Raw genomic sequence first — 25802 nt, 5'->3', positions numbered from 1 at the left:
ACAAAACAAAACCTCGTGTTGATGACTTTCAAGAGAAGAATCTTAACGAACTTCTGTTATTTATTTATTTTTTTTTATTCAATCATTTTTCAATTCATTTTAGTCAAGTTCCTCTTGTAGGTATTTCATACCTTCTGCTTTTTGTGCTCGATTTTTTTTGTCCAATTCCAATAAATTACCTGATCTGGTATCATCTTTGAGTGAAAGTTGGCAAAAACTGCATCCTGTTGTCATCAGATCGTTGCTAATCCTCTGAAACTGTCAACCGTCTGGGATGATCGATCGCCATATTCCTAATATAGGTAATCTTGTTTTATGATTAAATTAATATCCGGTTTCAAATTTTTTTGATCAGTCGTTATAGTCATTTTACTTACCTACCTTTGCTTGTCACTTTACTCTTGGTTAATTGGTAGATGATAGAAAATTGCTTAGTTGCTGTATATTATTCACACGACAAGACATATTTTCATCAGGAGGCCCATTTATGAAAGAGATCATGTGATTTTCTTGCAAAACCCTTAAATACGCAACGCATTTTGCTTAAATAAATTAATTAGAATGTGGCGGATAGGAAGAGTTTCAGGGGGGTCTGGGATAGTTTTGAATAAGGGACTGTTAGACAGTTTTAGGTTCTAGAAAGCGAGCCATGAAATTAGGCTTTTGATCGCTCAAATTGAAACCTTTAAATTTTATTAACTACTCAGTATTCTAGGTAACATATAGTTACCTCAAGATAAACAAAATTAGTGGAGATGTTTGAATCACCGAGAATAGTGGAGATGTCTGATTTCCCAAATAAATAGTGGAGATGCCTGAATTACCAAAAAAAATAGTGGAGATGGCTGATTTCCCAAAAAAACTAGTGGAGATGCCTGAGTCACCAAAACTTATGGTGACACTTTGTTCTTATTAATTTTATTAAACTAAGGCGATTAGGTACCAAATTAAAAGTAGGTATTTCAAAATAATGGGTAGGTAGTAGGTAAGTATTTGCACCACCAATAAAATTGGTGAGATGCCTGAGTCACCAAAACTTATGGTGACACTTTGTTCTTATTAATTTTATTAAACTAAGGCGATTAGGTACCAAATTAAAAAATGTTGTTGTTTTTTGTAGTTGTTGTTAATTTAGGTACATTGTGGTTTCATCACTTGGAGCCAAAATGCTCAAAACCTCAGAACTCTCCTTCTTAAGAACTCTCATTTTATAATTATACCTACTCAAGTAGTCAAATTTTTCATACCAACATTACCAACTCTCTACATGTATGTTAGGTACTTACGTACAGGTACTTTATATGACGGAGGTACTTGTGTTTAGGTTTAGGTACTGACGAAGTACTTTACAGACATCATAAAGTTGACATGTACTTAGTGTTGTTCTGAAGCAGGGACATGTCATTTTTCATGACGAGATAAAAATCGCGATCTTGTAGTGCTTTTTTCTCACCAAGTTTGTTGCTGGTTTTACTTCTAAAGTTACAAAATCTTTTTCAAAACCAACATAAAACTTACACCTTTATGAATAATAGCATGACAATAGGCCGTGTTTGTGTGATCAAAATCTGAGGAAAAATCAAATCAAATCATGCTATCTTTTTGGTAAAACAGAGAGCTTTCTCACAACTTTGTGGGTATCACAGTATTACAAGTCTTTCATTTACTCAATATATATTATTTATCATCTCTTCGACTTGTAATACCGCCACTGGTCGCTACTCGATTAAAGTAGCTACTCAATTGTCCTCACGAGCCTGAGTGCACCACGAACTCCAAGCACAGAGCCGAAAAAAACCTCGGCCCCGCCGGGAATCGAACCCGGACTTCCTGCGTGCAAGCCTAGTGTGATACCCACTCGGCCACGGAGGCTACTTCTGAGGAAAAAGATAACTTATGGCCAGCCAGGACCACAATTTGAGTTCCAACTCAACTCTTGGATTTAACCAATCTGATTGGTTGATTTCAAACTTTTGAGTCAATTAGATTGCTTAATCCTATAGTTACTATAGTATAGTAAAACAACAATCAAACTCACATTGTGATCCTGGCCATCAGCTATCTGCGCTTTATGATTTGAAATTGTGGTCAAAACTTCAACGCTGTCGCTGAATACATTGTGATCCTGGCCATCAGCTATCTGCGCTTTATGATTTGAAATTGTGGTCAAAACTTCAACGCTGTCGCTGAATGCCCTTTGCCCTTAGCATTATGTCAAGGCGGTCTCTTCCTGATCCCTTATGTCCATTTCAGTTTAGGACTATTGTACTGAAATCATAGGTTAGCATAGGCCTGACACCTGACCTGTCAGTATAAACTGCTAACGTCAAGGCCCCAGGGGCTAGAGGCGTGCTTCTCATTTTGAAGTTGCTTTCACTTATGTCGCTGAATGCCCTTTGCCGTTAGCATATGTCAAGGCGGTCTCTTCCTGATCCCTTATGTGCCGCGTCCATTTCAGTTTAGGACTATGTATTACACTGAAATCATAGGTTAGCATAGGTCTGACACCTGACCTGTCAGTATAAACTGCTAACGTCAAGGCCCCAGGAGCTAGAGGCGTGCTTCTCATTTTGAAGTTGCTTTCACTTATAGCATGTGACTTACTGATCGTCTGATATCGTACAGTCCATTATGATTTTGGTAAGCACCACGCTTCATTAGCCACAATGAAATGATAAAGATAGAATTCTAGATTGGAGATAGTATTCTATCAAGAAAGTTTGTTCTCTCCTTTTTTTCAAATTAACTGCAAAAGTGATTGTATACGTCGTGTTGTCTAAGCACCAAACGTATTAATATGGATTACTCGTATATGGACCAACATTTTCGTACTCATTAGTTTAAAATCTGTATTTTAACATGTATTATGTACCCATCAAAGGCGTAATTCAAAGCTCTTTCACATGAGCTTGGTCATGTGACTTGTCCTATGGCCGTTGCATCTGATTTGCAGTCTAGGCTGCTTTTACACTGAATGGAAGCGTTGACTTACAATGGGTTGACTGGTCTCATGGACATGGACCAACAAGATTTGGTGAAAGAAATCTAGAATGATACTTCTAAATCCCCTAATATTTTAATGTAGGTAAGTAAAGTACAACTCTCTCAAGATTGTATGAGTGTGATATCAACGAACGTAGGCTACAGATATTTTACGTATGCGTAAGTAGAAAATAGGTACCCCCAACAAGATTTGGTGAAAGAAATCTAGAATGATACTTCTAAATCCCCTAATATTTTAATGTAGGTAAGTAAAGTACAACTCTCTCAAAAGATTGTATGAGTGTGATATCAACGAACGTATAGGCTACAGATATTTTACGTATGCGTAAGTAGAAAATAGGTACGCAGGACCTGTACCTACCAATATTCATAGCGAAGTTTTACACTAAAGTATAGGTTTACACATTAATCCACGGATAAAAATTGCCGTATCGAATACTCGGCGATAGTGTTCATAGAATGCCCAGGCAACTCTCAATTTAATCAGAAGACCATGTGAGATACCTATGTGGTATATTAGAAAGAGACTGGCCAAGTCGGAGAGAGAATATCGAGGTTAATTTAAAAACTCAGAGCATATTGGCTCAGCCATTCAGGTTACCGGTAAGGTACAAGATCTGCTGAACAGAAAGCTATAGAGATTATGCTGGATCTAATATTCCATAGAGTTTAATAGAATTAAGTGTACCAGCGCAACTTCTACCGGGATATTATAAGCTTGGAAGTTTAATACGGTATCATTACCGTCTATGAGCTTGTATGAAAGCCATTATCGCAGTAGACACTTGATAGAATATTGCACATCCAACTCATGAGAATACATTAATAGGTCTTATAATAGACTCCGGTAGTGAGACTAGAGAGATATCTTAGTGCCTCAGTGAATGTATCAAATGTACCTACGTAATATAGGGATGAAAGAAGAGAGTGTTGAGTAGGTAAGTGACGGAAGTTCATGGTGAGCATCTGAAAGGCAGAAAGAGGAATGAATTATGGACAAAGATTATTTTATAATTGTAAAAAAAAAAAAAAAAAGTTCGGGGCAAATTCGTTTGGGTAACGTATACCCCCCGCCCCCTTTATACTAGGTTATGGACTATGTGGGTATGTGTGTTAGAAAGGTGCTACTTACCTACTTGTACATGTATACAATGGGCGTAATGGTCAGCACAGGAAAACATCTCATCCCACAGGATTTCCCGTTTCGAGAATTTAATTTTATCCTTTTGTCCTGCTCGAAGTAGATTTTCGATTGTGGGTCAGCTTCGTGGGGGGTTCTAAAGGGAATTGTGGGTGAAGCATAATGTGGGGATTTGGGGGGTTGTTTTCAGTTTATACTGTTTCCTTTCCAAATTTTCAATCTGTCAATGAACTGAATATTGAATTAAGGCGAGAACTTACACGTGTATTGCAGAATATTGGACTAGGTGCATACATAACTGGATAAGCATTTGACTTTCAAGGAACAGATCTTCAACAACGTAAGTGTGCTCGTCACTTGAACATGGCCATTTTGAAGCAAATTCCTCTAGTAATTTGGAACTAAATTTGTCAATAATGGTGGAGATTTTAGATAGGGTTAGCTGTGAATGTGAAGATTTTGAAGGCTACTTTGCTTCTCAATCTGGTAGGCCAATTCAAATGTGGGTGCAATATTTCGACAGTGACGAATTTTGTGTGTCCGAGTTTTAAATGTGTTTTTAAGTCTGTTTATAAAACCTATTGGAACAATGGGTTCACTTTTATCGTTTTACGTTAAACTGAATTTGCTAAAGGAATCTTTGAAAGATGAGGCCGGAGTTTTTGATCAGATTTTCATGCAGTACCAAAGTGTTCTTGTGTTAGTAGGATTCATATTTCGTAAGTAGGTACCTACCTCATCTAAGATGCTATATGAACATCTAGTCATTTGAAATAAAGAAAGGTCATGACAATTGATAACTATATAATACCCAAGATAAATAGGTAGGTAGGTAATGATTGTATCTAATTTTGTGAAATGTAAAGTATGTTAAGTTTGAACTTCCGGTTCCGGTAGTCCCAAGTCCATTTCGTTTAACAAAAATTGATACGTTTGGCAGGCCGGAGTTTTTGATCAGATTTTCATGCAGTACCAAAGTGTTCTTGTGTTAGTAGGATTCATATTTCGTAAGTACCTACCTCATCTGAGATGCTATGAATATCTAGATCTAGTCCTTTGAATTCCAAGATATTTCAAGTTTCTTTGATTAAATGAAATAAAGAAAAGTCATAACGGTAAAGTAGGTATCCAAGATAAATCACGATTATATCTCATTTTGTGAAATGTTAAGTGTGGTTAAAAGTCGGTCTCGTTTAACAAAAATTGGTACGTTTGGACTTACTTTTCAGAACTAATAACAATGATATTATTGACGTGTTTATTGCTGAGACTGAGGTCAACTCCAAGTAGGATTCCTGTTCCGGGCAGAGTATTGGTCCCTCAGAAAAGACGCTCATCTCAAGAATCTCGCTGCAGTTGGCTGAGTAGCTCTCGGAGTAAGTTATCCACAAACCACAGTAAAATATGGAGGAAATTCAAGTATAATCCCTTCTGTAGAGATACCCAATTTGATCCTTTTAATATGATTCCAAGTAAGGTCAGGGATTTTGATTGTTTTAATAAATTTTGGATTCCCCATTGGTAGAGACTCCTACAGGCGAGTATTCTAGAGGGCATAGACTTGTTCCCTTCGGGCGCCAAAGAAGGGAGACTATTTCTTCCCCTCATTTATCACTAAAAGGTTGTATTTGACAAGATGATAAATATTCTCAGTTGTTATTTTTTTTTTTTTGTCAAATTCGAATAAATTACCTGATCTGGTATCATCTTTGCGTGAAAGTTTGCAAAAACTGCATCCTGTTGTCATCAGATCGTTGCTAATCCTCTGAAATGTCAACCGTCTGGGATGATCGATCGCCATATTCCTAATATAGGTAATCTTGTTTTATAATTAAATTAATATCCGGTTTCAATTTTTTTTGATCAGTCGTTATAGTCATTTTACTGACCTTTGCTTGTCACTTTACTCGTGGCGTGGTTAATTGGTAGATGGTAGAAATTGCTTAGTTGCTGTATATTATTCACACGACAAGACATATTTTCATCAGGAGGCTCATTTCTGAAAGAGATCATGTGATTTTCTTGCAAAATCCTCAAATACGCAACGCATTTTGCTTAAATAAATTAATTAGAACAACATCCCTTTTAGGAATGGTCCATCTGACATATTTTTGAAGCCAAGAGCCAAGTTCGGTGCATCCCAGAGCTATGAAAGATTAGGTATACCGTCCTACCATTCGCATAATCCATTTATTTCCATTCTATCTTATTAATTCTTCGCAACCAGACAAGCATGGTAACGCGTAACACAATATTATGTACAATAGCATCAAGCACATAGTCATAACAGCATATGAAATGGGTTCCTAATGATAATTTTCGGTAGGTACTCTGGGAATATGCTGAACTTTACATTTTTGAAATACTTACCTTCATTCCTTGCTACTGAGGTACGTGTGATAATTATCAAGAACTTGTTAGTCCACGGCGACATTACTCTTGTAGGTAATTATTAATGTTGTTGTTTTTTGTAGTTGTTGTTAATTTAGGTACATTGTGGTTTCATCACTTGGAGCCAAAATGCTAAATTAATTAGAACAACATCCCTTTTAGGAATGGTCCATCTGACATATTTTTGAAGCCAAGAGCCAAGTTCGGTGCATCCCAGAGCTTTGAAAGATTAGGTATACCGTCCTACCATTCGCATAATTCATTTATTTCCATTCTATCTTATTAATTCTTCGCAACCAGACAAGCATGGTAACGCGTAACACAATATTATGTACAATAGCATCAAGCACATAGTCATGACAGCATATGAAATGGGTTCCTAATGGTAATTTTCGGTATACTCTGGGAATATGCTGAACTTTATATTTTTGAAATACCTTCATTCCTTCCTACTGAGGTACGTGTGATAATTATCAAGAACTTGTTAGTCCACGGCGACATTACTCTTGTAGGTAATTATTAATGTTGTTGTTTTTTGTAGTTGTTGTTAATTTAGGTACATTGTGGTTTCATCACTTGGAGCCAAAATGCTCAAAACCTCAGAACTCTCCTTCTTAAGAACTCTCATTTTATAATTATACCTACTCAAGTAGTCAAATTTTTCATACCTCATACCAACTCTCTACATGTATGTTAGGTACTTACGTACAGGTACTTTATATGACGGTGGTACTTGTGTTTAGGTACTGACGAAGTGCTTTACAGACATAAAGTTGACATGTATAGTGTTGTTCTGAAGCAGGGACATGTCATTTTTCATGACGAGATAAAAATCGCGATCTTGTAGTGCTTTTTTTCTCACCAAGTTTGTTGCTGGTTTTACTTCTAAAGTTACAAAATCTTTTTCAAAACCAACATAAAACTTACACCTTTATGAATAGCATAACAATAGGCCGTGTTTGTGTGATCAAAATCTGAGGAAAAATCAAATCAAATCAAATCATGGTATCTTTTTGGTAAAACAGAGAGCTTTCTCGCAACTTTGTGGATATCACAGTATTACAAGTCTTTCATTTACTCAATCATCATTTATATTATTTATCGTCTCTTCGACTTGTAATGCCGCCACTGGTCGCTACTCGATTAATGTAGCTACTCAATTGTCCTCACGGACTGAGACGCCAAAGTTGTGAAACGTCAGGAAGATAGATGCTTAACTGAGGAAGTTCTAGTGTTAATCTTATTTCCGAACATTCCGGTCGCTGAGACGCCAAAGTTGTGAAACGTCAGGAAGATAGATGCTTAACTGAGGAAGTTCTTGTGTTAATCTTATTTCCGAACATTCCGGTCAGAAACATTGTCTCGAACAAAGAATATTTCCAATAAATCGTACCTATGTGGTAAATCCAATAAAACACAACGTACGAGATTATTTAGATAAAATCGTACCTATGTGGTAAATTATGCGCATCCAATAAAACACAACGTACGAGATTATTTAGATAGGGTACCTAGTTTTGAAGACCAGTGGAGCATTATCCGTTTGGTAAGTAGTCTTTCCTTTTAGATAGGCAAGCAGGTTTAGATTACGCGTAACACAATATTATGTACAATAGCATCAAGCACATAGTCATAACAGCATATGAAATGGGTTCCTAATGATAATTTTCGGTAGGTAGGTACTCTGGGAATATGCTGAACTTTATATTTTTGAAATACCTTCATTCCTTCTAATGGTTTTGTTGATACCATGCTATAGCCAGGAAAATTTGCTATCCGATGGTAGTTAAAGTTTTCCAATATCATTTGAGAAAAAAATCTAAAAAATCAAAAAGTAAAAACCGTCCGAACACGCCCCGGTCTCCCCTATGTTTCACTGTAGAACTAAACAAGTAAACAATTTTACCTAGAAAGGTATTTTAGAATTTTATACATATACCTAGGTAGATCCTAACCAATTCACCATACAATCCATACCTACATACTTATACGGATGTTTAAAAGTTTACCTACCCATACTTACCTATAGCACTTAGAAGTTGCCTCCGGTTTCCACCAGGTCATCAAACTTGGGTGGCAAGAATCAACTAGGATTCTGTCTTCAAATCTGACTGGACCGGTTCAAAGATGGTCTTAATAGACTTGTCATCTTAATTGTTATCCGTGGAGAATCTTTTTTGAATTGATCAGTGACGAATACGGTAGGAAAAACGTTCCGCTTTTGGTCGCGCCAAGTCAGAAGAGATATCTTGTCAAAATGAAATACCTACCTATAGGTATAACACAAGGACATAATAGTACAGGTACTAGGAACAAGGAAGGTAGAGAAATAATAAAAGGCCAATAGAGGACGTAGAAAATAATTAGGAGAAAAGGTGCTTGAGACAGGTGTTTATCAAACGTAATTATCATTTATCAAACAAACAAGCAAATAACCCTTAATTAAATAGTATGTATTTAACTGGTAAATATAAATACCTACTTACTATTTACTCCTCTATTAAATTCGAACTGGTCGAAAACTGACGTTAAAGAGTCAGATCCTAATTCCCTATACATGGGATTTGAAGGGTGAGTTTCATGTTTTAATACCTGACTCACTGAGTGAGTAGTCTACTGAAAATCGTGATGGAAGAGCAGTTGTTTTTTATGAATCACTTATTTACTCCTCTATTAAATTCGAACTGGTCGAAAACTGACGTTAAAGAGTCAGATCCTAACTCCCTATACATGGGATTTGAAGAGTGAGTTTCATGTTTAAATACCTGACTCACTGAGTGAGTAGTCTACTGAAAATCGTGGAAAGAGCGGTTGTTTTTTATGAATCACTTACTCACTCACTCACTCACCCACTTTTTATGCATCTCTTTTGGATAGGTCCATTGTTGAATCCAGCTGGTAGGAAACTTTTCTTACTCCTCCTGCACTGATTTCACAATTATAATGATGGAGTCCCAACCTTCGGGGGAGGTCGCGGGAAGAGAAAGTAAGGAAGAACTAATTATTGGAGTTCGGGAAATGGTCTGCGATTGAACTCTGGCCAATTTTCTCTGTTCTACCTGTCTATTGTTGTGTAGCGTTGGAGTGGGCCTGAACTCTGAAGGGACGAAAGTGTACCTACTTGTGAATCAGTTCGAACTCTGAATCAATCCCGATTTCTACTGATTTTCCAATTGGCAGTCATGATGAGACACAATGGTGTCATGGGACAAAGACGTTGGCTGGTTTCTTTTTCCTCGAGTTTTCTTATAAAACGTAGACGTTTCTTCTCGATGTCAGTTCATTTTGAAGTTGGTCTTTCCGACTGTGTAAATTTTGTGGTTCTTGTGTGAATTTGCTGAAAACTTCTCGTCTGTTGAATGAGGTACGTACTTTTCTTATTTAATTCTCGGTCAAAGATTTTTCATTTATCTCTCTTGTAGGGTCTTCCCCTGATCACTAGAAAATATATACGTAAGTAGATATACCTAGGTAATTATATTTTCATGATCTTTGAATATACCTTTTTATTAATATTTTATTAGTAGGTATCAGACTAAATACGGCAATACCTAAATTACCTACAATGTATGTAAGTCCTCGTAATACGTATCTCTACCATGTATAATAACTAAATCTCTACTTTTTATTCGTTCATTAACGGAGGTTTTAATGTTTCGATTTATTGGAATGCGCTGGCAGAGCACATAAGATGGAAATAAATATTTTAACACAAGAGGCACTGGAGAGAAAATCGAACCTAAACCCAACCAGGCAGGTAGAGGTATTTAAAAGAACATAATTTAAAATATTACGGGTTACAAACAACACACATTCTTTGCCGAGTATTATGAGTTCACTTTTTTTTAGCATGCAACTTTTTCCTATCATCTTCAGTCCTCTTTGGACAGGAGGTGTAACCATTGAATTTGCAAGTATGTATGTAGATGCATAGCTCGTACATTGGGGAAAGTGATCATTGAAGAAAGGGGAGGGGTCAAAGTTTGGATTGGACCACCTTTGCTGTTTCCAAATGATTATTGATATTCCAGCAGCTGCGTCGTCCGCTAAGAAGCTAACCAACTTGGGTATCTAATGCCGGCGACTGGTATAGGTATTTAAAAGAACATAATTTAAAATTACGGGTTACAAACAACACACATTCTTTGCCGAGTATTATGAGTTCACTTTTTTTAGCATGCAACTTTTTTCATATCATCTTCAGTCCTTTTTGGACAGGAGGTGTAATCATTGAATTTGCAAGTATCTAGATGCATAGCTCGTACATTGGGGAAAGTGGTCATTGAAGAAAGGGGAGGGCCCAAAGTTTGGACCACCTTTGCTGTTTTCAAATGATTATTGATATTCCAGCAGCTGCGTCGTCCGCTAAGAAGCTAACCAACTTGGGTATCTAATGCGGGCGACTCACACTCAGAACTGGGTCTGTCAGACAGTCTGACCTTGAGTGGTCGGCATTAGGGGCGTATTTAAAATACGATTGTGGCCAAAATTCCGAGGACGGTCTGCACTTGGTGTGAATTTCAGGTTTGGCACACAGGCATAGGCAGTTGGTTTTATTATTTTACCTTTAATATCTTCGTTCATATCTGAGATAATGTTTCAAAGTATAGTCTGGAAGAGGTAAAGGACGTTCACATCCTGGCTCTCGCATTAGTAATAATTTTATAATCCCACATGCAGACATTTTGTCCAGTTCAGCGATTCCCAAACTTCTTTATTTTCAAGTCAGTACGTCCCGTTTTTTGTCCCATCCCAAAGCAGAGAATTCTTGACTCTTGAGGTTGTGTGTTTTGCCTTGGTAGGTACTATTCTACTATTACCTACTTATTATAGGTACTTCTTGCTCTGTAGGTACCTATGTGTGTCCATTAGGTACCTATACATACCCTCCATTTGTATTTGTATCTACCTACTACATTTGCAGTGCTAACTTAAACTTACCTATCCCAAACTGAATAAAGTTCGTTCTCAGAACGGCTTTTTCCTATCCTGTCCTCCTTCTCTCTTCGGAAATTAGTAATAATTTTATAATCCCACATGCAGACATTTTGTCCAGTTCAGCGATTCCCAAACTTCTTTCTTTTCAAGTCAGTACGTCCCGTTTTTTTGTCCCATCCCAAAGCAGAGAATTCTTGACTCTTGAGGTTGTGTGTTTTGCCTTGGTAGGTACTATTCTAGGTAGGTACCTATACATACCCTTCATTTGTACCTACCTATATACTACATTTGCAGTGCTAACTTACCTATCCCAAACAGAATAAAGTTCGTTCTCAGAACGGCTTTCTCCTATCCTGTCCTCCTTCTCTCTTGATTCAATGATCCTCTCTCTACTGTGCAGAACCAGTTTCTCCTTCTTTGGACTCTGAAGAATAAGAATACATTGGTGAACCAAATAAATAATTAATAGATGTACACTTGTACACATGGTTAATAGACAGCATAGAACTTCTTTCAATAAAACCATCCACAATGATCGGGTTGGTATTAGTAATAATTTTATAATCCCACATGCAGACATTTTGTCCAGTTCAGCGATTCCCAAACTTCTTTCTTTTCAAGTCAGTACGTCCCAAAGCAGAGAATTCTTGACTCTTGAGTTTGTGTGTTTTGCCTTGGTAGGTACTATTCTACTATTACCTAGTTAGGTATAGGTACTTCTTGCTCTGTAGGTATTTGTGTCCATTAGGTAGGTACCTATACATACCCTTCATTTGTACCTACCTATATACTACATTTGCAGTGCTAACTTACCTATCCCAAACAGAATAAAGTTCGTTCTCAGAACGGCTTTCTCCTATCCTGTCCTCCTTCTCTCTTCGGAACTATCCGTTGTCGCAGTTCCCCTCATCAAAGCTCTCTCCAGAAAAAATCCAATTAAGAAACGCTGACCTTTATACTATTTCTAGTTAACTGGACAGTCTACGCTGTTCCTATATCTATTTTACTTCAAGTTTTTATTTCTATGCATGCCAGAGAGGAACAAAGTACTTGAAAACATGCACGATAGGATTTAGAAATAGGGCAAATAGGAGAAGCAGTTCCAAGATAATCTCTGAGAAAAACACACGAGTTGCATGATATAGCTTTGATTGAAGACATTCGGTAAATCAACTGATCTATCGCCGGTTCTACCCTCATTTGTGCTGATATTACCCATGTTACACAATAAAGCGGTGTAACAGAGAGAATGCCCAGGCATACAGTCCTCCAGTGACCATAGGCGGTTCTACCCTAATGGTGCTATACAAATATAAACCAGAGTGCTGCTCGTAAATCAACTGATCTATCGCCGGTTCTACCCTCATTTGTGCTGATATCACCCATGTTACACAATAAAGCGGTGGAACAGAGAGAATGTTAAATCAACTGATCTATCGCCGGTTCTACCCTCATTTGTGCTGATATTACCCATGTTACACAATAAAGCGGTGTAACAGAGAGAATGCTTACGACTTTCCTTATCCTATTGAATGATGCTTATTTGAGTATTATTTTACCCTAACTTTTAGCATATCTCTAACCGTTTAGTCGGTATTATAGCTAAAAACCGCCAATCGGGTTGGTACCTAATGGTGCTATACAAATATAAACCAGAGTGCTGCTCGTAAATCAACTGATCTATCGCCGGTTCTACCCTCATTTTTGTGCTGTGCTGATATTACCCATGTTACACAATAAAGCGGTGTAACAGAGAGAATGCCCAGGCATACAGTCCTCCAGTGACATACTGATGGCTTGGATGCAATTTATTACAGTGGATTTAAACTTTGAAAGTAAGCATGCAGTAATGTGGGCAGGTACTTGGGGATTATTATCAAGGTAGGTATTGGATTCTAAATTTCTATAATCACAAACACGGAGGATCATTATATGGACAAACATAATGATCTTATTTATTAAATCATATTACAGTGGATTTAAACTTTGAAAGTAAGCATGCAGTAATGTGGGCAGGTACTTGGGGATTATTATCAAGGTAGGTATTTGATTCTATATTTCTATAATCACAAACACGGAGGATCATTATATGGACAAACATAATGATCTTATTTATTAAATCGCCAGAGAATTGAACTTGAGAATATTTTAAGCTGTTTACTCTGCGGTTGATATTCAGAGTAATTCAATTACCTGTTTGTTTGATTGTTACTACCTATCTATAAGTACTTAGTTAACTACAACAGTTACCTACTTATGATTATGAGCAATAATAATCATAGATTCATGCTGGTTATACAGAAAACGGAATTATGTATTTCTTTCTGAAAATAAGTAGGTACCAACCTATTTCTCTACCTATACTTACATATCTTCCTACCTATCTATGTACATAAGTAGGAACTAAGTAACATACCTAAAGCGACTATCATACAATAGGTTAGGTACCTACATATTTATTTATTTTTCCAGAAAATGTACAAGTATGTAGGTACCTACTTCTAGAATTCTAGATCTATCCTGGCTCTCGCATTAGTAATAATTTTATAATCCCACATGCAGACATTTTGTCCAGTTCAGCGATTCCCAAACTTCTTTCTTTTCAAGTTAGTACGTCCCGTTTTTTATCCCATCCCAAAGCAGAGAATTCTTGACTCTTGAGGTTGTGTGTTTTGCCTTGGTAGGTACTATTCTACTATTACCTACTTATAGGTACTTCTAGCTCTGTAGGTATTTGTGTCCATTAGGTACCTATACATACCCTCCATTTGTATTTGTACCTACCTACTACATTTGCAGTGCTAACTTACCTGTCCCAAACAGAATAAAGTTCGTTCTCAGAACGGCTTTCTCTTATCCTGTCCTCCTTCTCTCTTCGGAACTATAAGACCTCCGTTGTCACAGTTCCCTTCATCAAAGCTCTCCCCAGAAAAAATCCAATTAAGAAACGCTGACCTTTACTATTTCTAGTTAACTGGACAGTCTACGCTGTTCCTATATCTATTTTACTTCAAGTTTTTATTTCTATGCATGCACCTAGAGAGGAACAAAGTACTTGAAAACATGCACGGTAGGATTTAGAAATAGGGCAAATAGGAGAAGCAACTCCAAGATAGTCTCTGAGAAAAACACACAAGTTGCATGATGTAGGTAGCTTTGATTGAAGACATTCGGTAGATACTAAACTTGAACATTAACACAGTAAATAATTACCTACCCAGGTTTGTTACTATCTATCTATAAGTAATTAACTACAATAGTTATGATTATGAGCAATAATAATCATAGATTCATGCTTGGATACAGAAAACGGAATTATGTATTTCTTTCTGAAAATAAGTAGGTACCAACCTATTTCTCTACCTACATATCTTCCTACCTAATCTATGTACCTACTTAAGTAGGTACTAAGTAACATACCTAAAGCGACTATCATACAATAGGTACCTATAACCTATAGGTACATATTTAATTTATTTTTCCAGAAAATGTACAAGTATGTAGGTACCTACCTCTAGAATTCTAGATCTATTAAGATTCTCTAAAATCGTACCTATGTGGTAAATTATGCGCATCCAATAAAACACAACGTACGAGATTATTTAGATAGGGTACCTAGTTTTGAAGACCAGAGGAGCATTATCCGTTTGGTAAGTAGTCTTTCCTTTTAGATAGGCAAGCAGGTTTAGATTATTGTTTTCCCCCTAAAGTTTTCTTGAAGCTTAATTACCTATTGTAGGTACAATACATGTAGGTTACCTATATAACGGATTAGGTATGTACTTATAGTATAGGTACTACGTAGTGCCTAATCAGATAGGTACTTCAATAACTATCTAACAATATGTATCATATTGATAATCTTACAAGTTCACATCGAAACATTCCGGTTTGAGGGAAAGAGGTGGTCATCCTTCTAGGTCTTGGTGGTCTGATCATTGACTGTTAATCATGGGTCAAGTTTAGTGCGGTAGTCACTACACTTGCCTGACAATCAGGTGGTCGTGATTCGTGAGGCTTGGTGAGTTTTTACAAGGTAATGGATAAAGGAAAGCGAGGAAGAGGAAGGAGAAGAACAAGTTGCAGAATTTGATAGAGTAATTCGACTACAACACCAGTCAACTTTTCAGAGCAGTAAGAAATCCAGATCACATCATTATTGTTATGATGGTGTCCCAACCTTCGGGGGAGGTCGCGGGAAGAGAAAGCAAGGAAGAACTAATTGGGGTTCGGGAAATGGTCTGCGATTGAACTCTGGCCAATTTTCTCTGTTCTACCTGTCTTTTGTTGTGTAGCGTTGGAGTGGGCCTGCACTCTGAAGGGACGAAAGTGTACCTACTTGTGAATCAGTTCGAACTCTGAATCAATCCCGATTTCTACTGATTTTCCAATTGGCAGTCATGATGAGACACAATGGTGTCATGGGACAAAGACGTTGGCTGGTTTCTTTTTCCTCGAGTGTTCTTATAAAACGTAGACGTTTCTTCTCGATGTCAGTTCATTTTGAAGTTGGTCTTTCCGACTGTGTAAATTTTGTGGTTCTTGTGTGAATTTGCTGAAAACTTCTCGTCTGTTGAATGAGGTACGTACTTTTCTTATTTAATTCTCGGTCAAAGACTTTTCATTTATCTCTCTTGTAGGGTCTTCCCCTGATCACTAGAAAATATATTCGTGAGTAGACTGGGGTTCGGGAAATGGTCTGCGATTGAACTCTGGCCAATTTTCTCTGTTCTACCTGTCTTTTGTTGTGTAGCGTTGGAGTGGGCCTGAACTCTGAAGGGACGAAAGTGTACCTACTTGTGAATCAGTTCGAACTCCGAATCAATCCCGATTTCTACTGATTTTCCAATTGGCAGTCATGATGAGACACAATGGTGTCATGGGACAAAGACGTTGGCTGGTTTCTTTTTCCTCGAGTTTTCTTATAAAACGTAGACGTTTCTTCTCGAAGTCAGTTCATTTTGAAGTTTGTCTTTCCGACTGTGTAAATGTTGTGGTTCTTGTGTGAATTTGCTGAGTGAGTCTACACAAAATAAATTCGTTCCAATGTTCTATTTTCAAAGTGATCTTTTCTTACTACATTAGAACTCCAACTCAACAGGTACCTAGTTTTGAAGACCAGTGGAGCATTAGGTATCCGTTTGGTAAGTAGTCTTTCCTTTTAGATAGGCAAGCAGGTTTAGATTACCAATCTTACCACTAATAAAGTTTTTATTCACAGTAACTTTATTAGTGGTCTGAAATTTGGAAGATCAGAAGGTAAGATGAAATGAATTCTGTAGAAAACTTGAGATGTAATAACAAATTGATTTTTGAAAGCACGACTTTGGTTTAAAATTTGGAAGATCAGAAGGTAAGATGAAATGAATTCTGTAGAAAACTTGAGATGTAATAACAAATTGATTTTTGAAAGCACGACTTTAAAAAATAATTTACTTAACGCTCTATGTAATTTTGGTTTTGAGGTAGGCACATCACGCCCTCTATTGGTGAAAGAAATTAGGGTATAGTGTGAAATGGTAGCAGTACTACGTGATTGCTGATCGAGATTCATGAAAATCGTGATTTATTGAAATCATCATTAAATTTGGTTCCTGATACCTTATAAAAAACGAAAAAGAGATAATTTCCTATTTTGAAATACAAATACCTACATAACCAATACAAGACATGTTGCTACATTCACTACATTGGTATCCATATTTGTTTCCCGTTTGACGATTTCGAGGAGTCTAGAAGTAACTTTGAGGAATTTTCAGCTAATCCTTTAGACAGCATTTTATTCTGTTTGATTGTCTGAATGGTGTGAGATTTTCCCACGGTGACCCTGCTAACACCAACAGAAGACATGCCTTCAGAATCGAACCCGCGGCCTAGCGCTTACAAGGCAGACGCACTACCAACTAAGCTAACTAGGCTGGCCAGGTAATCCTTTTAGACAGCATTTTATTCTGTTTGATTGTATGGATGGAGTGAGATTTTCCCACGGTGACCCTGCTAACACCAACAGAAGACATGCCTTTAGAACAGAACAGGGTGTCTAGGCCAGGCTGTCAACCACAAGATTCACCATATCAAATTAGTAAATTAGGACAGCGAATGATGACGACATGAACTTGTATTGCTGGTGTATTCCTGTCACTCGTCAGCCCATCACAGTATTACGGCAACGCTGTATGAACCACGAGTAACTACCCACCAACATTGTGTATGGCAGGACCTGGGATTTTAAGTTCGATCAGCCCAAACTGGGGGCCCCGCGCCTTTGAAACTGCCCCGGGCCCCGCGGGGGGCTAATCCGGCCCTGCTTATAGCATGTGACTTACTGATCGTCTGATATCGTACAATCCATTATGATTTTGGTAAGCGCCACGCTTCATTAGCCACAATGAAATGATAAAGGTGGAACTAGATTGGAGATAGTATTCTATCAAGAAAGTTTGTTCTCTCCTCTTTTCACATTAACTGCAAAAGTGATTGTATACGTCGAGTTGTCTAAGCACCAAACGTATTAATATGGATTACGCGTTATATGGACCAACATTTTCGTACTCATTAGTTTAAAATCTGTATTTTAACATGTATTAAGGTGGATTTCCACCAACGCGATTTTTGCCGCGCGACAGGGTCGCGCGGCAAAAATCGCATAGTGGAAACGTGTCGCGCGACACGAAAAAAAGTCGTGCGACCATGCGACTTCTATCCGATGAAAGTCGGTCCGGATCAAAGGAATGTCGCGTAGCAATGCCAGTGGAAACGTGTCGCGCGACTCTTCATTTTAGTTTGTTTTTTATTATGAGTGGGAGTGCTTTAATTTTAATGAAATTTTAATGATAAAATTTGCCGTATCGAATACTCGGCGATAGTGTTCATAGAATGCCCAGGCAACTCTCAATTTAATCAGAAGACCATGTGAGATATGTGGTATATTAGAAAGAGACTGGCCAAGTCGGAGAGAGAATGTCGAGGTTAATTTAAAAACTCAGAGCATATTGGCTCAGCCATTCAGGTTACCGGTAAGGTACAAGATCTGCTGAACAGAAAGCTAGAGATTATGCTGGATCTAATATTCCATAGAGTTTAATAGAATTAAGTGTACCAGCGCAACTTCTACCGGGATATTATAAGCTTGGAAGTTTAATACGGTATCATTACCGTCTATGAGCTTGTATATGAAAGCCATTATCGCAGTAGACACTTGATAGAATATTGCACATCCAACTCTTGAGAATACATTAATAGGTCTTATAATAGACTCCGGTAGTGAGACTAGAGAGAGATCTTAGTGCCTCAGTGAATGTATCAAATGTACGTAATACAGGGATGAAAGAACAGAGTGTTGAGTAAGTGACGGAGGTTCATGGTGAGCATCTGAAAGGCAGAAAGAGGAATGAATTATGGACAAACATTATTTTGTAATTGTAAAAAAAAAGTTTGGGGCAAATTCGTTCGAGTAACGTACCTACCCCCTGCCCCCTACTAGATTATGGGCTATGGGTATGTGTGTTAGAAAGGTGCTACCTACTTGTACATATATACAATGGGCGTAATGGTCAGCACAGGAAAAACATCTCATCCTTCTGAAGCTTATGGAACTCCAACGGTCAGTCCTGAAATGCAAGTGCCTCGTCGTACTACTCGGGTAATCGTAGACACTTGATAGAATATTGCACATCCAACTCATGAGAATACATTAATAGGTCTTATAATAGACTCCGGTAGTGAGACTAGAGAGATATCTTAGTGCCTCAGTGAATGTATCAAATGTACCTACGTAATATAGGGATGAAAGAAGAGAGTGTTGAGTAGGTAAGTGACGGAAGTTCATGGTGAGCATCTGAAAGGCAGAAAGAGGAATGAATTATGGACAAAGATTATTTTATAATTGTAAAAAAAAGTTCGGGGCAAATTCGTTCGAGTAACGCATTATGGGCTAAGGGTATGTGAGTTAGAAAGGTGCTACCTACTTGTACATGTATACAATGGGCGTAATGGTCAGCACAGGAAAACATCTCATCCCACAGGATTTCCCCGTTTCGATAATTTAATTTTATCCTTTTGTTCTGCTCGAAATAGATTTTCGATTGTGGGTCAGCTTCGTGGGGGGTTCTAAAGGGAATTGTGGGTGAAGCATAATGTGATGGGGATTTGGGGGGTTGTTTTCAGTTTATACTGTTTCCTTTCCAAATTTTCAATCTGTCAATGAACTGAATATTGAATTTAGGTGAGAACTTACACGTGTATTGCAGAATATTGGACTAGGTGCATAATTGGATAAGCATTTGACTTTCAAGGCACAGATCTTCAACAACGTAAGTGTGCTCGTCACTTGAACATGGCCATTTTAAAGCAAATTCCTCTAGTAATTTGGAACTAAATTTGTCAATAATGGTGGAGATTTTAGATAGGGTTAGCTGTGAATGTGAAGATTTTTTTTTTTTGGTAGGCACATCACGCCCTCTATTGGTGAAAGAAATTAGGGTATAGTGTGAAATGGTAGCAGTACTACGTGATCGCTGATCGAGATTCATGAAAATCGTGATTTATTGAAATCAACATTAAATTTGGTTCCTGATACCTTCTAAAAAACGAAAAAGAGATAATTTCCTATTTTGAAATACAAATACCTACATAACCAATACAAGACATGTTGCTACATTGGTATCCATATTTGTTTCTCGTTTGACGATTTCGAGGAGTCTAGAAGTAACTTTGAGGAATTTTCAGGTAATCCTTTTAGACAGCATTTTATTCTGTTTGATTGTATGAATGGTGTGAGATTTTCCCACGGTGACCCTGCTAACACCAACAGAAGACATGCCTTCAGAGCAGAACAGGGTGTCTAGGCTGTCAACCACAAGATTCACCATATCAAATTGGTGAATTAGGACAGCGAATGATGACGACATGAACTTGTATTGCTGGCGTATTCCTGTCACTTGTCAGCCCATCACAGTATTATGGCAACGCTGTATGAACCACGAGTAACTACCCACCAACATTGTGTATGGCATGACGTAGATATACAACATTGTGTGAGCTATGGCTGGGTACTCAAGTGCCTGATGATCCTCTCTTCGCAAACGTAGAAAAGGTACAACACGATTGTATCAATAATTATAGATTACGAGACTTCGGTAGAGGTATATGCAATCATAAAAGTTAACCATCAATAATACGCATTGTATAGGGTAAAGACAAAGTCATCGCGATTTTCGCGATGGGCCGACGGCATCGGATGGGCGAAGAATCTTTACAACCGCGTGCCTGGTACGGCTGAAAATCTGATCCAATGCATTTTTTAGATCAATATGAATAAGAATCTTTACAACGGAGTGACTGGTATACCCGAAAATCTGATTCAAATCCTAATACATAAAATGCCAGGAAATATGTAGGTACCTACCTATATTTAGGGGAAAGGCTGACTGAGGTAGTATCCCTTTACTCTGGTTTCCCTTCAGAACTATTAAATCTTCCGACTTCAGCTTCAGTCGTTTATTCCTCTGGACACACTTCCCATGCTGTAGAGTTCTGACAATAATACCATACTTCCTAGGTACTCTTTCTAGAAAGCTAGCTAGAAACTCTAATTTGACGAAAGATTTTGGCGATGGGCCGACGGCATCGGATGGGCGAAGAATCTTTACAACCGCGTGCCTGGTACGGCTGAAAATCTAATCCAATGCATTTAATTTAGATCAATATGAATAAGAATCTTTACAACGGGGTGACTGGTATACCCGAAAATCTGATTCAAAACCTAGGTACATCAAATGCCAGGAAATATGTACCTACCTATATTTAGGGAAAAGGCTGACTGAGGTAGTATCCCTTTACTCTGGTTTCCCTTCGGAACTATTAAATCTTTCGACTTCAGCTTCAGTCGTTTATTCCTCTGGACACACTTCCCATGCTGTAGAGTTCTGACAATAATTCCATACTTCCTACTCTTTCTAGAAAGCTAGCTAGAAACTCTAATTTGACGAAAGAGTATTGAAACTAGGACTAAAGTTTTAAGAAGGATCCTGTAGGCAAGACGTGATTCAATGAGCCTCTCTCTACTGTGCAGAACCAGTTTCTCCTTCTTGGGACTCTCATATCAAATTGGTGAATTAGGACAGCGAATGATGACGACATGAACTTGTATTGCTGGTGTATTCCTGTCACTCGTCAGCCCATCACAATATTACGGCAACGCTGTATGAACCACGAGTAACTACCCACCATCATTGTGTATGGCAGGACCTAGATATACAACATTGTGTGAGCTATGGCTGGGTACTCAAGTGCCTGATGATCCTCTCTTCGCAAACGTAGAAAAGGTACAACACGATTGTATCAATAATTATAGATTACGAGACTTCGGTAGAGGTATGCAATCATAAAAGTTAACCATCAATAATACGCATTGTATAGGGTAAAGACAAAGCCATCGCGATTTTGGCGATGGGCCGACGGCATCGGATGGGCGAAGAATCTTTACAACCGCGTGCCTGGTACGGCTGAAAATCTAATCCAATGCATTTCATTTAGATCAATATGAATAAGAATCTTTACAACGGAGTTGACTGGGTATACCCGAAAATCTGATTCAAAACCTACATAAAATGCCAGGAAATATGTACCTACCTAATATTTAGGGAAAAGGCTGACTGAGGTAGTATCCCTTTACTCTGGTTTCCCTTCAGAACTATTAAATCTTTCGACTTCAGCTTCAGTCGTTTATTCCTCTGGACACACTTCCCATGCTGTAGAGTTCTGACAATAATTCCATACTTCCTACTCTTCTTAGAAAGCTAGCTAGAAATTCTAATTTGACGAAAGAGTATTGAAACTAGGACTAAAGTTTCAAGAAGGATCCTGTAGGCAAGACGTGATTCAATGAGCCTCTCTCTACTGTGCAGAACCAGTTTCTCCTTCTTGGGACTCTGAAGAATAAGAAGGCATTGGTGAACCAAATAAATAATTAATAGATGTACACTTGTACACATGGTTAATAGACAGCATAGAACTTCTTTCAATAAAACCATCCACAATGATCGGGTTGGTCCCTAATGGTGCTATACAAATATAAACCAGAGTGCTGCTCGTAAATCAACTGATCTATCGCCGGTTCTACCCTCATTTGTGCTGATATTACCCATGTTACACAATAAAGCGGTGTAACAGAGAGAATGCCCAGGCATACAGTCCTCCAGTGACATACTGATGGCTTGGATGCAATTTATTACAGTGGATTTAAACTTTGAAAGTAAGCATGCAGTAATGTGGGCAGGTACTTGGGGATTATTATCAAGGTAGGTATTTGATTCTATATTTCTATAATCACAAACACGGAGGATCATTATATGGACAAACATAATGATCTTATTTATTAAATCGCCAGAGAATTGAACTTGAGAATATTTTAAGCTGTTTACTCTGCGGTTGATATTCAGAGTAATTCAATTACCTGTTTGTTTGATTTATGACACAATACCTAGCCTTGTCGTGTACTCGTACGAACATTATCGTGTGCGATAAAATACGAGATGAAATAGACATGTACTTATGTACCCAAGTTTAGTATCTAACGCTATTACAGATCTCCGTGATAGGTATTATAGTACTTATTGTTTATAATGGATCTTTTATTCGCTAATGATTATAACATAGGTACAGTAAGATCGTTAAGATTCGCTTTTAGTAATACCACCAGGTGTGATTGGTGAATGACTTTAATGAAGTATCTGGAATTCTGGGGTCAGAAGCATCAATCCACCCAAAATTTGATTCCTGATCTGAGAGCACGGCAGTGGCCAAGTTCCAGTAAGCACGCCTGTGTATCTTTATACGAACCGATTTGGCAGGTTTTTTTCATATTTTTCAGAACATAGAGTCTGAATGCTTTGACCGAAAATTGTTTCTTTATCTCTCTGTGTAATAATAAAATTACAAGAGGAAGTTGAACTCCAAGATCATTCCACAAAGTAGACGTTGAATGAAGGTGCCCATATAAAGATTGAGATGATGTGAAAACATTCCCACCAATCCACAAAATATTTCCTACATGAAGTACAAACAGCAAGGAGAGGACTTGAGGAAAAACATGGTCACATAATAAACATTCCGAGGTCGTCTCATCCTCTTTTCCCATTTTATTACACATTTTAATTGCCGAATTTTTTCTACTGAAATGTGAAATGACGGTTCTCTCTCTCCTGATCTCATAAAATTCCGTTCGCTTTTTATTTCCCAAACAAGATTATTTTTTCTACTGAAATGTGAAATGACGGTTCTCTCTCTCCTGATCTCATAAAATTCCGTTCGCTTTTTATTTCCCAAACAAGATTAAATATTGAAGCATCCAAAGAACTTTGTGTGTTGAGGAAATGTTAATGGTTTATTTATTTTATAGGAGCGTTTAAACAAACGATGTTCCCTGTTTTTATGTCGAAGAAACGTGAAAAATTTGGTCGGACAAATTAAATTGAAAATTAAGATATAGAGCGTTTAAACAAACGATGTTCCCTGTTTTTATGTCGAAGAAACGTGAAAAATTTGGTCGGACAAATTAAATTGAAAATTAAGATATGTTTCACTGTAGAACTAAATAAGTAAACAATTTTACCGAGAAAGGTATTTTAGAATTTTATATATATAGGTAGATCCTAACCAATTCACCATACAATCCATACCTACATACCTATACGGATGTTTAAAAGTTTACCTACCCATACTTACCTATAGCACTTAGAAGTTGCCTCCGTTTCCGCCAGGTCATCAAACTTGGGTGGCAAGAATCAACTAGGATTCTGTCTTCAAATCTGACTGGACCGGTTCAAAGATGGTCTTAATAAACTTGTCATCTTAATTGTTATCCGTGAAGAATCTTTATTTGTCTCGGCCACTTTGTATTATAAACGATCTAATTACTCAATTTGTACAGTCTGCATGTTGCATGAGCTCTATTTCTTTCAGTAACTTATTACACTGTAGAACTAAACAAGTAAACAATTTTACCTAGAAAGGTATTTTAGAATTTTATACATATACCTAGGTAGATCCTAACCAATTCATCATACAATCCATACCTATACATACCTACTCGTATACGGATGTTTAAAAGTTTACCTACCCATACTTACCTATAGCACTTAGAAGTTGCCTCCGGTTTCCGCCAGGTCATCAAACTTGGGTGGCAAGAATCAACTAGGATTCTGTCCTTAAATCTGACTGGACCGGTTCAAAGATGGTCTTAATAGACTTGTCATCTTAATTGTTATCCGTGGAGAATCTCTATTTGTCTCGGCCACTTTGTATTTTAAACGATCTAATTACTCAATTTGTACAGTCTGCATGTTGCATGAGCTCTATTTCTTTCAGTAACTTATTTCTTATTTCAGTAATGTGCAAGAGTTGAAGAATATGCCACAACTTTATGCGGCTCCCTGTAGGTATTAAATAATTGCTAGTAAAACTAGAGGTTGAAACTCATCTCCTGGAAGTTGGTAAAACCTAAACGCCTTATTCAATGGTAGATATTACGAAGTACATAACCATTTAATCATGTAGTTAAGTCATGACATTTATGTCGACGAAAGTTTCAATGGGGAACCATGCATTGAAAGAAAATCGAAGGTACTTTTGTTCACGACACAGTGATTTGAACCCAGAACCCTCAAATTCCAGGATCAAGTGACGTCCTCTTACGTTACGTATGTACCTCTTCTTACGTCATTTAGGTTTTAGACCATGTTGTCATCAAAGCCATCAATTTATCACTTAGTAAACACAGCCTTTGTCACTCCGAAAGAAAATGGTTAGAATTCGCTGATTCCGAAGAATTCTTTGTGAAACCTCTTCAGTCTTGACTCCTAGTTAATACATACCTACTGATGTGGTCTACCAGTGACCACTGTTGCCACTTTGTGTGAGAAACATCCACAGATTACTGGTTTCTTTACTTTTACTATCGAATGAAACAGCCTCAAGAGATCGTGAGAAAGAGGACGAATGTCTTTTGAGGGAAAGAGGTGGTCATCCTTCTAGGTCTTGGTGGTCTGATCATTGACTGTTAATCATGGGTCAAGTTTAGTGCGGTAGTCACCACACTTGCCTGACAATCAGGTGGTCGTAATTCGTGAGGCTTGGTGAGTTTTTACAAGATAACTAATGGATCAATGGAAAGCGAGGAAGAGGAAGGAGAAGAACAAGTTGCAGAATTTGATAGAGTAATTCGACTACAACACCAGTCAACTTTTCAGAGCAGTAAGAAATCCAGATCACATTATTGTTATGATGGAGTCCCAACCTTCGGGGGAGGTCGCGGGAAGAGAAAGTAAGG

At 37.7% G+C, this 25802-nt stretch overlaps 1 long non-coding RNA gene across 1 annotated transcript; it reads left to right on the top strand.

Moving 5' to 3' along the window:
• Positions 1 to 5082: 5082 nt before the first annotated feature.
• On the top strand, positions 5083 to 5523 carry LOC103510183. Its single transcript, XR_541411.1, has 2 exons — positions 5083 to 5151; positions 5374 to 5523. It is a non-coding gene; the product is annotated as an uncharacterized LOC103510183 (long non-coding RNA).
• Positions 5524 to 25802: the final 20279 nt, after the last annotated feature.

Source organism: Diaphorina citri, unplaced genomic scaffold (assembly GCF_000475195.1).
Source record: "Diaphorina citri unplaced genomic scaffold, Diaci psyllid genome assembly version 1.1 scaffold569, whole genome shotgun sequence".
NCBI classification, from domain to species: Eukaryota; Metazoa; Arthropoda; class Insecta; order Hemiptera; family Psyllidae; genus Diaphorina; species Diaphorina citri.
The sequence above is the reverse complement of the archived record's forward strand: the minus strand, read 5'-3'. Positions and strand labels throughout refer to the sequence as shown.